A 12,306-nucleotide genomic window follows, 5' to 3' on the forward strand; every position below is an offset into this window, starting at 1 on the left:
CCCTTCTTTTTCAAAAGGCATCCAATTCCTGCAAGTTGGATAATACAGTAACTGGACGGCTCAAAAGACGCAACTCTGCTATATCTATGCAATTACAGCAACAATGCAGTTATGCTAAATGTAATCCACCATTTTAGTAATTAACTTTCCACGTACCTAATTTTCCAATTACCTCAGAAAAGGTGTTAACAGCTGAGAAAATCTCATCCAGCTCCCTAGGAAACAGACTTTTTCTCTGCTAACTTCCATTCACCAACTCTGCCTCTACTGGGCTAAACCAGCTAATTCTTGGGTATTACATCTACAGTTCCCTCTAACCTGCATAAGGTTGCCAGGCCAAGCCAGGGGGAAGGTTTGGGGCAAAGATATGGTAGGGGGTGCCACAGCAGGTGTGATGATGTCACTTCCAGGAGAAACCCAGAAGTGACAGTGGGTAGCTCCAGGAACTGCTGAAACCCCTTGGTTTTATCATAAAGTTTCTGGTGATTCCTAGAGCTACCCACCATCACTTCTGAGATTTCCCCGGAAGCGATATCATCACACCTGCAATGGTGCTGCCCCCTGCCCCTGCTCTACTGCCTCTTGCAGCAGTGTTCGGGAGCTCAGGGTGGGGGATTCTCTGCCCCAACTGGGGGATTGGCATCGCTAAATCAGCAGTTTCGTCGGTGGTTCAAGAATCAAGGTGCCAGTACCTGATCTGCAGGGTGTCCCTTTAGTTCCTACAGCAATGTGGACTTCCTCCCTCCCTTAGGATGGGGGAAGCTCTGCACACTTCTGGGGAGGGGCCGTGGCTCAGTGGAAGAGCATCTGCCTGTCATGCAGAAGGTCCCAGGTTCAATTCCTGGCATCTCCAGTTAAAGGGACTAGGCAAGTAGGTGATGTGAAAGACCTCTGCCCGAGACTCTGGAGAGGCACTGTCGGTCTAAGTAGACAATCCTGATTTTGATGGACCAAGGGTCTGATTCAGTATAAGGAAGCTTCATGTGTGTTCATGTGCTCACTTGTATAAGAGTTTGCTGGTCGGTCTAAGTAGACAATCCTGACTTTGATGGACCAAGGGTCTGATTCAGTATAAGGAAGCTTCATGTGTGTTCATGTGCTCACTTGTATAAGAGTTTGCTGGATCTAGATAATATTTTGAGTTTCCTGTCCTTAGAATTCCAACTCTTATGTATGGGCTGAACAGAATTGCACTGTTATCTTAGAAGCCTTTCCCGAGAATACATAATGATGATTTGTGTTCTGTGTCTGTCTTCTGATTCATAAAAGCCACATTATTTTGTATTGTTGAGCTCTAAAGTACACTCTGCTCTGACTGATGTTGACGCTAAATGCTTCACAATGTTCTCCTGAAATCCAAAACAAGCCCTCAACAGTGGGACGTGTTCATTTTTCTTCCTTAAGTGTATGAAGCTAGGGATGATACCAGATCCTCTGAGAATATTCTAAATTGATATCTAGTAATTTCTAAGGTAATTCAAATGCCTAATGAAAAGTCACTTGAGGCCACTGTGCAAAATAAATACATTGTTATTGATCATGCAATAAGGTATTAGGCTAATTTAATAAGCCTCTCTCAGAGATGTACTTAATTCACCAATATTGTCATTTTGGTGCAGTGGAAAAAGCTTCTGGTTAAATGCGTCTTCTAGAAGCGGAGTGAAGTGCTTTGTAATTTCAGGAGTTCAATATTGCTGCCTGGACATTGTGTTGTTTTCCTTGATCCTAATTATTTCCTCATCGTGTATGGCACGACGTTCTTGGATTCTTAATGCTCACTGAATAAAATTCAGTAATTATGAAATGAACCCTATCTTCTATATATATGCCCCTTACACACACATATTCGGCTAGATATTGCTGTAAAGTCTGAGGTCAGTGACTGCCACCATAGTGCCATAGAGTCCAATTGCCAAAGCAGCCATTTTCTCCAGGTGAACTGAACTCTGTAGCCTGGAGATCAGTTGTAATAGCAGGAGAGCTCAAACCATCACCTGGAGGTTGGCAACCCTACTTATATAATAGCTAGAGTTGCCAACCTCCAGGTACTATCTGGAGATCTCCTGCTATTACAGCTGATCTTCAGTCGATAGAGGTCAGTTCATCTGGAGAAAATGGCAGCTTTGGCAATTGGACTCTATGGCACTGAAGTCCCTTCCCTCCCCAAACCCCGCCCTCCTCAGGCTCCACCCCAAAAACCTCCTGCCGGTGGCAAAGAGGGACCTGACAACCCTAGTAATAGCTATGGCTGCAGGCCAGCAGCATTAGGGTTGCCTGGTCCCTCTTCGACACCGGCAGGAGGTTTTTGGGGCAGAGCTTGAAGATGGCGGGGTTTGGGGAGGGGAGGGACTTCAATGCCATAGAGTCCAATTGCCAAAGTGGCCATTTTCTCCAGGTGAACTGATCTCTGTTGGCTGGAGATCAGTTGTAACAGCAGGAGATCTCCAGCTAGTACCTGGAGGCTGGCAACTCTATGCAGCATGCCAGAGGCACAAATCCCTTTGCTTGATAAAAAGTGTGTGTGTGTCTGAGTGAGTGAGTAAGTGAATGAGAGAGAGAGAGAGAGAGAGAGAGACAGAGACAGAGAGAGACTGCTTGTTCTCTGTTGTTAACCCTCCTGGACACATGTGGATCAGGCAGTGAGACAAACAGCCTGCCCTCCATGGCCCTCTTCTACTAGCAAAAGTGTGCAGGTTGAAAGGGGAGGGGAATGATAAAACCCCTCCTGCTGCTGCACCATGCTTGGGAGCCGATCCCCCCCTCCACTATTTTTAAGGTGAGTCCCAGAGCACATGTTTCTCCCAACCTGACTTAATTTATCATCTAAATCAGTACCTCAGACTTACCCATCCAAGACCTTGACAACTTAATATCGCATGTCACGTATCTTCTGACCATATTCTGGGTCAGAGTGAATATCCAGCCAAAAAATTATTGAAATATAAAAGGAAATATCAGGACGTGCATACAAGTGTTTATTTATTTACTTCATTTCTCCCCAGTGGTTCTCTTCTCCTACATTTTGTTCTCACAATAATCCTGTGAGGTAGGTTAGGCTGAGAATGTGTGACTAGCCCAAGGTCTTCCAGATCCTAGTTCAACACTCATATCCCACTGGTTTAGTGTGCTACTCTGATTTTCTAATCCTGTTTTGTTGCTTTGTTGATTGTACGTATACTGCTCTGATTGCACTTTTTAAAATTGTGTAATCCACTTTGAAGGCAGCATGGAATAGCCTGATCTCGTCAGATCTCAGAAGCTAAGCAGGTTCAGTACTTGGAAGGCAGACCACCAAGGAAGGAAATGGATCAGATGAGCCTGCCTATCATATTAAGTGCTTTGGAACCCAGGCAGGACAATGCTGCTGCAGTCGTCTTGTTTGTGGGCTTTTTAGAGGCACCTGTTTGGCCACTGTGTGAACAGACTGCTGGACTTGATGGACCTTGGTCTGATCCAGCAGGGCCTTTCTTATGTTCTTAATGGCAAACCACCTCTGCTTCTCACTTGCTTTGAAAGCCCCTTTCTGGGGTCACCATGAGTTGGCTGCGACTTGACAGCCACACACATACACACAATCCACCGAGTCTCAGGGAAAGAGTAGGCAACAAATGAAGCAAATAAACAAATAAGTAAATGTGCATTTTCACATTCGGACACAGAGCGGTATCTTTTTGTCATACCGCTGTCCGTTAACTCTTTCAGAAATTCCAAATTCGGTTTACCCGAAATGGTTCAAATGGAAAGTGCAATGGCATACTAGCAAGTGGTGTGCATAATGGCCACAGTACCTCATGAAATACATAGGCTTCAACGCTGCCTGTATGTTCAGTGCAGTTAGTCCTATTGGCATAAATTGGATGGAACATTGCTAACTTGCTAATATTAGGGCACTTTCACACATGCTGAATTATGCACTTCCATTCCACAGGGAGCTTTAACGATTATTTGCGAGTGGGTTGTGCCATTTCACACAGTAAAATCTAGCTGCAAAGTGCATTGAAAGTGGATTGAAAGTGCATTATTCTGCATGTGTGAAAGTGCCCAAGGCAGCATCTGTGAGTGGTTGTGGAGACACTGCTGCTGGGTAGATCACACTAATCTCAGAACTCATGCGGGTTTATGTGACTTCCCTCCACCGCCTGTGCTTCGCTCTTGTGCCATACAGCCACTAGAGGCCACTGTGGCACCTGCCAAACTGGCTGCTCAACCTTCTCCGTCTGGCATCTCTCCATGCTCAGAAAAACCAATGGGGGGGTCAGGTAACTTGGACAAGGGCTGGATGGGGCAGGAAAAGGAGGAACAGCTGCACTGGACAGAAAGAAAGAAGATATCGACAAAGAGCTTGTACTTGTCATTAGTGCAGGACCAATCCTAACCAAGATTTCTTTTTAAAGTCTGTGTTTCAAAAACAACAAAAGATAGAAGAAGAAGAAGAAGAAGAAGAAGAAGAAGAAGAGTTGGTTTTTATATGCCAACTTTCTCTACCGCTTAAGGAAGAATCAAACTGGCTTCCAATCACTTTCCCTCCCCAGGTGGTATGAGAGCTAGTGTGGTGCAGTGGTTAAGAGTGGTGGTTTGGAGTGGTGGACTCTGATCTGGAGAACTGGGTTTGATTCCCCACTCCACACGAGCAGCGGAGGCTAATCTGGTGAACTGGATTTGTTTCCCCACTCCTACACACAAAGCCAGCTGGGTGACCTTGGGCAAGTTACAGCTCTGTTAGAGCTCTCTCAGCCCCACCTACCTCACAGGGTGTCTGTTGTGGGGAGGGGAAGGGAAGGTGATTGTAAGCTGGTTTGAGTCTCCCTTAAGTGGTAGAGAAAATCGGCATATAAAAACCAATTCTTCTTCTTCTCCTCCTCCCCCTCCTTCTTCCCTTCCCACAACAGACACCCTGTGAGGTAGGTGGGGCTGAGAGAGTGTGACTGACTAGTCCAAGGTTACCCAGATGGCTTCATGTTTAGGGGTGGGGAAACCAACCCAGTTGCACTGAGGAACATGCAAAGCAATAAGACATCCGTAGGCAAAGGGATGAGATTAACTCAAATCAAGATATTATTTTTCCTGTCTCCAGCTCCTTTCCATCCCTCTCTCTCTTTCTCTCTCTGAATTTTCCTTCTGTTACGACCCTCCACACTCAGGCCTTCTTTTTGTCTCTCTCTCCTAAATCCAGGGTTGCCAGGACCCCAGCATTCCAATCCCCAAGATTTACGGAAAACAGCTTCTTGATGAACTACTGAATATCAGTACTAATGCTAGAGCTTTGGCACCCAACTTGGAATTGTACCATATCGTATGTGCTAGTGTGGGTAGTCACCAATCAGGTGACTTTAAATAGATGGGCTATTCCCATACACAAGCAACAACAACAACAGTAACATGAATTAGCTATGCATTAAATGTAAACTGAGGTATTAGTGGTAGGTTATTGCATCTCTGATTGCAGAGGAACTCCAGGCCTTGCTAGACAAATCATCTACACTCTGTCCCTTTCAGGCTGGTTTCAGACCTGGCTACAGGATGGAGTAGGGTTGCCGGGACCCTCTTTGCCACTGAGAGGAAGTTTTTGGGGCAGAGCCTGAGGAGGGCAAGGTTTAGGGAGGGGAGGGACTTCAATGCCATAGAGTCCAATTGGCAAAGCAGCCCTTTTCTCCAGGTGAACTGATCTCTGTTGGCTGGAGATCAGTTGTAATAGCAGGAGATCTCCATCTAGTACCTGGAGGTTGGCAACCCTAAGATGGAGACAGCTCTGGTGGCCCTAGAAAACCTTTTAAATCCATGGATTTCATGGGCTTGCTTTCTTCTGAGGCCCCAGTCCTTCTTTTTCTCCTTTCCAGATCTGTATACTTACCCTGGTCAGCATCTCTCTAGGATCTGAACAGCCAATGGTAGCTAGAATCCCTTCTGACTGACGTACATCTCTATGTCTTTAGGACAGCTCAGTCAATTAGCTGAGTCAATTATGCCCCCCAACCCCACAAAACCCCTTCCTCGTTTACTGTCTAGATTTAAGATTGTACATCTAAATGAAATGCTATTCCTTCCTTGTCTTATAGGAATTGGATGAGTTGGCGCGTAGGGTTGCTAGCTCTGGGTTGGGAAATACCTGGTGATTTTTGGGGTGGAGCTTGGGCAGAATGGGGGTTGGGGAGGGACCTCAGCAGGGTATATTGCCATAGAGTCCACACTTCAAAGTAGGGTTGCCAGGTCCCCCCTTGGCATTGGCATGAGTTTCGTTGTGGTGGGGCTGGGGGTGGGTGGGTGATTTGCTCGTGCACACACCACAATAACATCTATGGAAACCATAATTTTTTTGGAGGAATGTGCTAGAGCATCCCTGTCATTTCCGGGGTAAACCTGTAAGTGATGTTACTGTGGCGTGTGAACCTCCCCGCGTGCAAAGATCACCCACCACTTCAGTTGGCCTGCTTCTGCCCTCCAGCCAGCTGAGGAGTGGTGGGCTGACCTGTTAATTGGTGGGCAATTGCCTGCCGTTACTGCACATCTGGGAACCCTACTACAGAGTAGCCATTTTCTCCAGGGGAACGGATCTCTGTTGTTTGAAGATAAATTGTAATAGTGGGAGATCTCCAGGTGCCACCTAGAGCCTGGCAACCCTAGGGGTGGGGTTTGTTGGTGGCTCACAGACAAGATCTGCCTGGCACATGCATGTTTCTGCATACTGATGCATGGGGGAGGAGCCATGGCCAAACTATTTAAGGTGCTGTTACAACCTCCTCCACTCCTTTTGCCACAACCACAGGAAACACTCACTATTCAGTATTGAAAGTGAGTGTATGGTGGTTGCTTTGGAGATAGGGTTGTCAACCCTGGTTGGGAAATTTGAGGAGATTTGGGGGCCTTGTTTGGGTTGGCAGGGTTTGGGGAGGGGAGGGAGCTCAACAGTGATGTGATGTCACTCTAGGACTTCCATTTCTCCTAAAATCTATGTTATGCTATAGAGCTGAGGTCCACAGTGAAGTGTCTGTGGCCTCCATGGCACCTGCCGACACCTTTTCTGGAGCTCACCAAGTGTTTTTAGGAAGTGTGTGGGGCCAAGTAGGGCTTTTGCCCAGCAAAGCTGCTGATTATTATATATTTGATTGGTTGTGCAGATTTTTTTAAATGTTGCTTTGGCAGCAGCGGCCCCCACATCACAAGGAACTGTACTGTGTTTCTAAAGTTCAGCAGTGGCAATCATTTTGTGGCTGGCTCTGCCTCCTATGGCAGTCATTTTGTGGCAGCTGTTTTGTCGCTGCGCCCACCACGCTGCGTCAGAATTCCAGATGTGCATGTAGGCTCAAAAAGGTTAGGCCCCCCTGCTTAAATGGAAGCCCATTGGCAGCTCCAACCAAGCCAATTTGAGCTTCCAGAAAAGGAAGAGTAAAGTGAAAGGAGAAACCAATAAATAACACAGGCTTCTGATTCTGAGGATTTGTGTCCCTCTGGTTGTCTCTTTGATGACACAAGTCTGACTTTTTAGAAACGAAAAATATTTTCCAGCTTTGCATCGTAAGCCGAGGATTTTGGCTGTGCGGAAAAGAAATAAGCACAGTCACCATGGAGGAATGGTCTACATATTGCACACAGAAGGCACCATTGTAAGCTCTCTGACTGGAAAGAAAATGCGGAAGAACGGCATGATGCTTTAATGAGTTTTCAACGGTGGGATCCTCTAAGCACATTACAGGCCTATTTAGTCCAGTTATTAAGCAATTAAAAACAACAACCCAGCATTATCTTTGACCAGCTTTGTAAAAGAGCCCAAGACAAGATCTTATGAAAGAAACCTTAACCAGTATTCCGTTTTAACAGCAGGGGCTACAGCCTTGCCAAGACATTTTTTGTTATGAAGTCAGCTCAGCATCAAAGTCCTAAATGATGCATAAAGATTTCATGGCTCGGTTTCGATGTTATGACTGATCAGTGGCAGAAGAAATGTCTTTTCATTTGGCTGAGATTGCACCGGAAGAGTCATAGGGTGTGGAAAGAAAATGCCACCACACATACACACCACAAGCGCTTTTTCTTTTTCTCATCATCGCTACCCCCCCTTTATAAAAACCATCTGTCCGTCTAAGGCGTTTTTCTCCTACTGTGAAAACAGGTCAAACTAATAAAACATCACCCCTTCTCCTTCTCCAGACCAGGACAAAATTTTTTGGTCGTCATATTTAGTGTGTGTGTATGTGTGTGTGTGTGTGTGAAGTGCAATGCTGCAGCCGACTAGGGTTGCCAGCCTCCAGGTGGTGGCAGGAGATATCCCTCTATTACAACTGATCTCCAGCCGATAGAGATCAGTTCCCCTGGAGAAAATGGCCACTTTGACAATTGGACTCTATGGCATTGAAGTCCCTCCCCTCCCCAAACCCCACCCTCCTCAGGCTCTGCCCCAAAAACCTCCCATGAAGAGGCAACCCTACAGCTGACTTATGGAGATCACAGCAAGGGGCTTGCAAGGCAAGTGAGAAGCAGAGGTGGTTTGCCACTGCCTTCCTCTGCAGAGTCTTCCTTGGTGGCCTCCCTTCCAAGTAGTGACCCTGTTTAGCTTATGAATAGGGTTTCCAACTTTCAGGTACTAACTGGAGATCGCCTCTTGATCCTTTTAATAGGAGATGTCTTAATAGGAGATGCCTTTTAACAGGTGATTGAACATGAGACCTTCTGTGTGTCAATCAGTTGCCACAGCCAACCTCCTGTTAGTGGGCTAGGTAGAACATGATGAAAAAGGGAATGTAAAAAGAACCCTGCAGGATCAGACCAGTAGTCCATGTAGTGGTGTAGTGGTTAAGAGCAGAGGACTCTAATCTGGAGAACCGGGTTTGATTCCCCATTCCTCCACATGAGTGGCGGACTCTAATCTGGTGAACTGGGTTTGTTTTCACGTTCCTACACATGAAGTCAGCTGGGTGACCTTGGCCTAGTCACAGTTCTCTTAGAGCTCTCTCAGCCTCACCTACCTCACAGGGTGTCTGTTATGGGGAGAGGAAGGGAAGGAGATTGTAAGCTGGGTTGATTGTCCTTAAAAGGTAGAGAAAACCAACATATAAAAACCAACTCTTCTTCTTCTTCTTCTTCTTCTTCTTCTTCTTCTTCTTCTTCTTCTTCTTCTTCTTCTTTGTAATTTAACTTAAAATGGAGAATGTTTTATTAATTCAAGGTCTGTTTAAATTATATAAACTGTCTATGAATCGTATATCCTATAGTTTTAGTTACTGTATATATATTCTTCAATTTTAATTTTGTAACTGATATGAATGTTTTCAGTGGCATTTGTCGTATCAATAAATAAAATGAATCTGAACCAGGTTGGGTGACCTTGGGCTAGTCACAGCTCTCTTAGAGCTCTCTCATTCCCACCTACCTCACAGGGTGTCTGTTGTGGGGAGGGGAAGGGAACGTGATTGTAAGCCAGTTTGATTGTTTTTAAGTGGCCGAGAAAGTCGGCATATAAAAACCAACTCTTCTTCTTCTTATCCTCACATCAACCTTGTGTGGTATGTTGGGCTGAGAGTGTGTGACTGACCCAAGGTCACCCAGCAAGTTTCTGTGGAAGTGTTGCAATTCAAAGCTGTATCTTTGAGATCCTAGTCCAACGATCTAACTACTATACCACACTGTGTCTCAGAAAGAAGAAAAAGCGAAGAAAGAAGCAAACGAATCTAACTTCTGCTATCTCAGCAAAAAAAGTAACACCAGAAAGATGCTGATTGGTCGAGGCTGTCAAAGGCCACATCAAAATCAGAGTTTCCACCTAATTTTACTACAACAAATTAGGAGATCCCTGATTAGACAAAACATCTGAGCACATGAACATATGGAGTTGTCTTATGGCAGACTAATGGTCAGTCAAGGTCAGCATTATCTACTCTGACTGGCAGCATCTCCTCAGGGTCTCAGGTGCAGGTCTTTCACATGATTTACTACCTGATTCTGTTAGCTGGAGATTCCAGGGGTTAAATTAGGGCTGTTGAAATTTTTTTTGGAAAATTCGGATCCGGTAAAATTTGGCCCATTTTTATTCGGGAAATGCCAAAGTCCGAACTCCCCTGATTCGGATCTGTGGAATTCGGCACGCAATTTGGAGTTTGCGAATAAATTTGCCCATTTAAAGCCATTAAAAACACATTCTCGCCTTTCTGCGGCTCCGGGGGGGAGGGCATGTTTGGAGGTAGAGGTCCCAAACCTTCAGTGTACCTTGAGGGGACCCTTCTTGCGAGAACCCCCAAGTTTTGTAAAGATTGGGTTAGGGGGTCCTGAGATATGGGCCCCGGAAGGGGTCCCCTCCAAAATCACCCATTGGAATAAAGCCATAAAAAACACATTCACAGCTTTCCACGGCTCCAGGGGGGCATTTTTGGAGGTAGAGGTCCCAAACTTTCAGTGTAGCTTGAGGGGACCCTTCTTGCGAGAACCCCCAAGTTTTGTAAAGATTGGGTCAAAGGGTCCTGACTCAATCTTCACAAAACCTGGGGGTTCTCGCAAGAAGGGTCCCCTCAAGCTACACTGAAGGTTTGGGACCTCTATCTCCAAAAATGCCCCCCCCCCGGGAGCTGTGTAAAGCCACGAATGTGCACACGCACCCCCACCCACCCATGGGGATCTCTCTCACACACAGACACTCCCAGCCTCTCTTTCTCTCCCCGGGCCACGCAGCAGCTGGGGTCACGCACTCATCCACGACTGATTGGCCAGAAGAAGACCCAGCTTGGCCGCAGGAGAATGCTGCTTTGGGGGTGCCGAACTTGTACGAATTTATCCGGCATACGTCCAAACTCGCTGAGTTCGGTTCGTCATTTCCCCGCCTTTTTTGACTTCAGTTCTATCCAAAGTAGAAACTGCCAAATCATAGAAAATTTGGCTGTTTTTCTTGTCGGATGGAACCGAATCGACAGCCTTAGGTTAAATTTGGGACCTTCTACATGCAAAGCCAATGCTCTATCATTGAGTCACAGCCCTTTCACTTCGCCCCTGAACTTTCCAGCCGGATTTAAGACACCCAAGAAGCTGTGAGAGAAGACTTTCAATAAAACCAGAAAAAATTCTTGAGAAGCCAGGTCTATACCTCTCTAATTAACAACACATCTTTTACAGAAGACACCCTCTGTAGAACAGTTTAGAAAGGAGGCATTTTATTTCCCATAATACTTCAGGAAGTATTCCAGATGGTTCTACCGTGTAGCGCGTCATGGAGCTTAGAACAATACTTTGCCCTGAGTTGTATTTACACAGATTGTGACCAGCAGAGATTGCATTGCCCCTTGTTCCATTAGCCATTATGAAACCCTTTGAAACCTGAACAGAAAGTATTAGCAATGTATCCAAGGATCCCTGGCAGATCTAGAGGTACATTTTGCTCAACGTAGCTGGCAGCAGTAAAAGTGGCCACTAACGAAATGGCATTCCAATTTGTTATTGATTTACTTTCAAACTGTATATAAATGGCCCTTTACAAAGACAATTACCAAAAATTCTGTCCAAATAAAACCCCAGCACTTCATAAATATCAAATTGTCCTAGAGCTACATATGTACCATTCGCCCTCTCTTTATAAATATTATACCTTGAACACTGAATCTTCTGTTAGGGAATGTCTTCCGAGTCCTACCCAGATGTTTGATTTTAAACAGTGATCTTTCCTGCTAAGAGTAATTCAAACAAACGTCCCTCTTACTCCAGGCCTCACATATAAACAAAGTCGTGCCACACGCAGTCTCAGTGGAACCTGGGGGAATTTGGAAACCAGCACTAGAAAAGTCCTTTTATCTGGTTCGATAACATATTGCTGGTCCCTAACCTGGAGAAGACATCGTCGTTGGTGCATCCTGTGTCATATTTTCACCAGCATAGCAATTTTAAAACAAAAGGGAAGGACCTGCAGGGCACAATCCAAAGAAGAGTAGGTGGCTATTGGGAACTGCTTTATGCTGATGCACAATGTAAAAAGAGCCCTGCAGGATACGACCAGTGGTCCATCTAGTCCCTGGCACATCGGCCAACCAGAGGTCCACATTCAGAGGTGGTAAACTCCACATACCAGTGCTGGGAGGCAACATCAGAGAAAGAAGAAGAAGAGTTGATTTTTATATGCCGACTTTCTCTACCACTTAAGGGAGAATCAAACCAGCTTACAATCACCTTTCCTTCCCCTCCTCACAACAGACACCTTGTGAGGTAGGTGGAGCTGAGAGAGTTTGTAGAGAACTATGACTAGCCCAAAGGCACCTTGCTGGCTTCATGTGTGGAAGTGGGGAAACCAACTTGGTTCACCAGATTAGCGTCCGCGGCTCATGTGGAGGAGTAGGG

At 45.7% G+C, this 12,306-nt stretch overlaps 1 non-coding gene across 1 annotated transcript; it reads left to right on the forward strand.

Annotated features, from left to right (window-relative positions):
* The first annotated feature begins 784 nt into the window (after positions 1-784).
* TRNAD-GUC (transfer RNA aspartic acid (anticodon GUC)) lies at positions 785-853 on the forward strand. The gene has a single exon. It is a non-coding gene; the product is annotated as a tRNA-Asp (tRNA).
* The last annotated feature ends 11,453 nt before the right edge of the window (positions 854-12,306 follow it).

The sequence above is a fragment of the Euleptes europaea genome, chromosome 9, assembly GCF_029931775.1.
Source record: "Euleptes europaea isolate rEulEur1 chromosome 9, rEulEur1.hap1, whole genome shotgun sequence".
In the NCBI taxonomy this organism is placed as follows: domain Eukaryota; kingdom Metazoa; phylum Chordata; class Lepidosauria; order Squamata; family Sphaerodactylidae; genus Euleptes; species Euleptes europaea.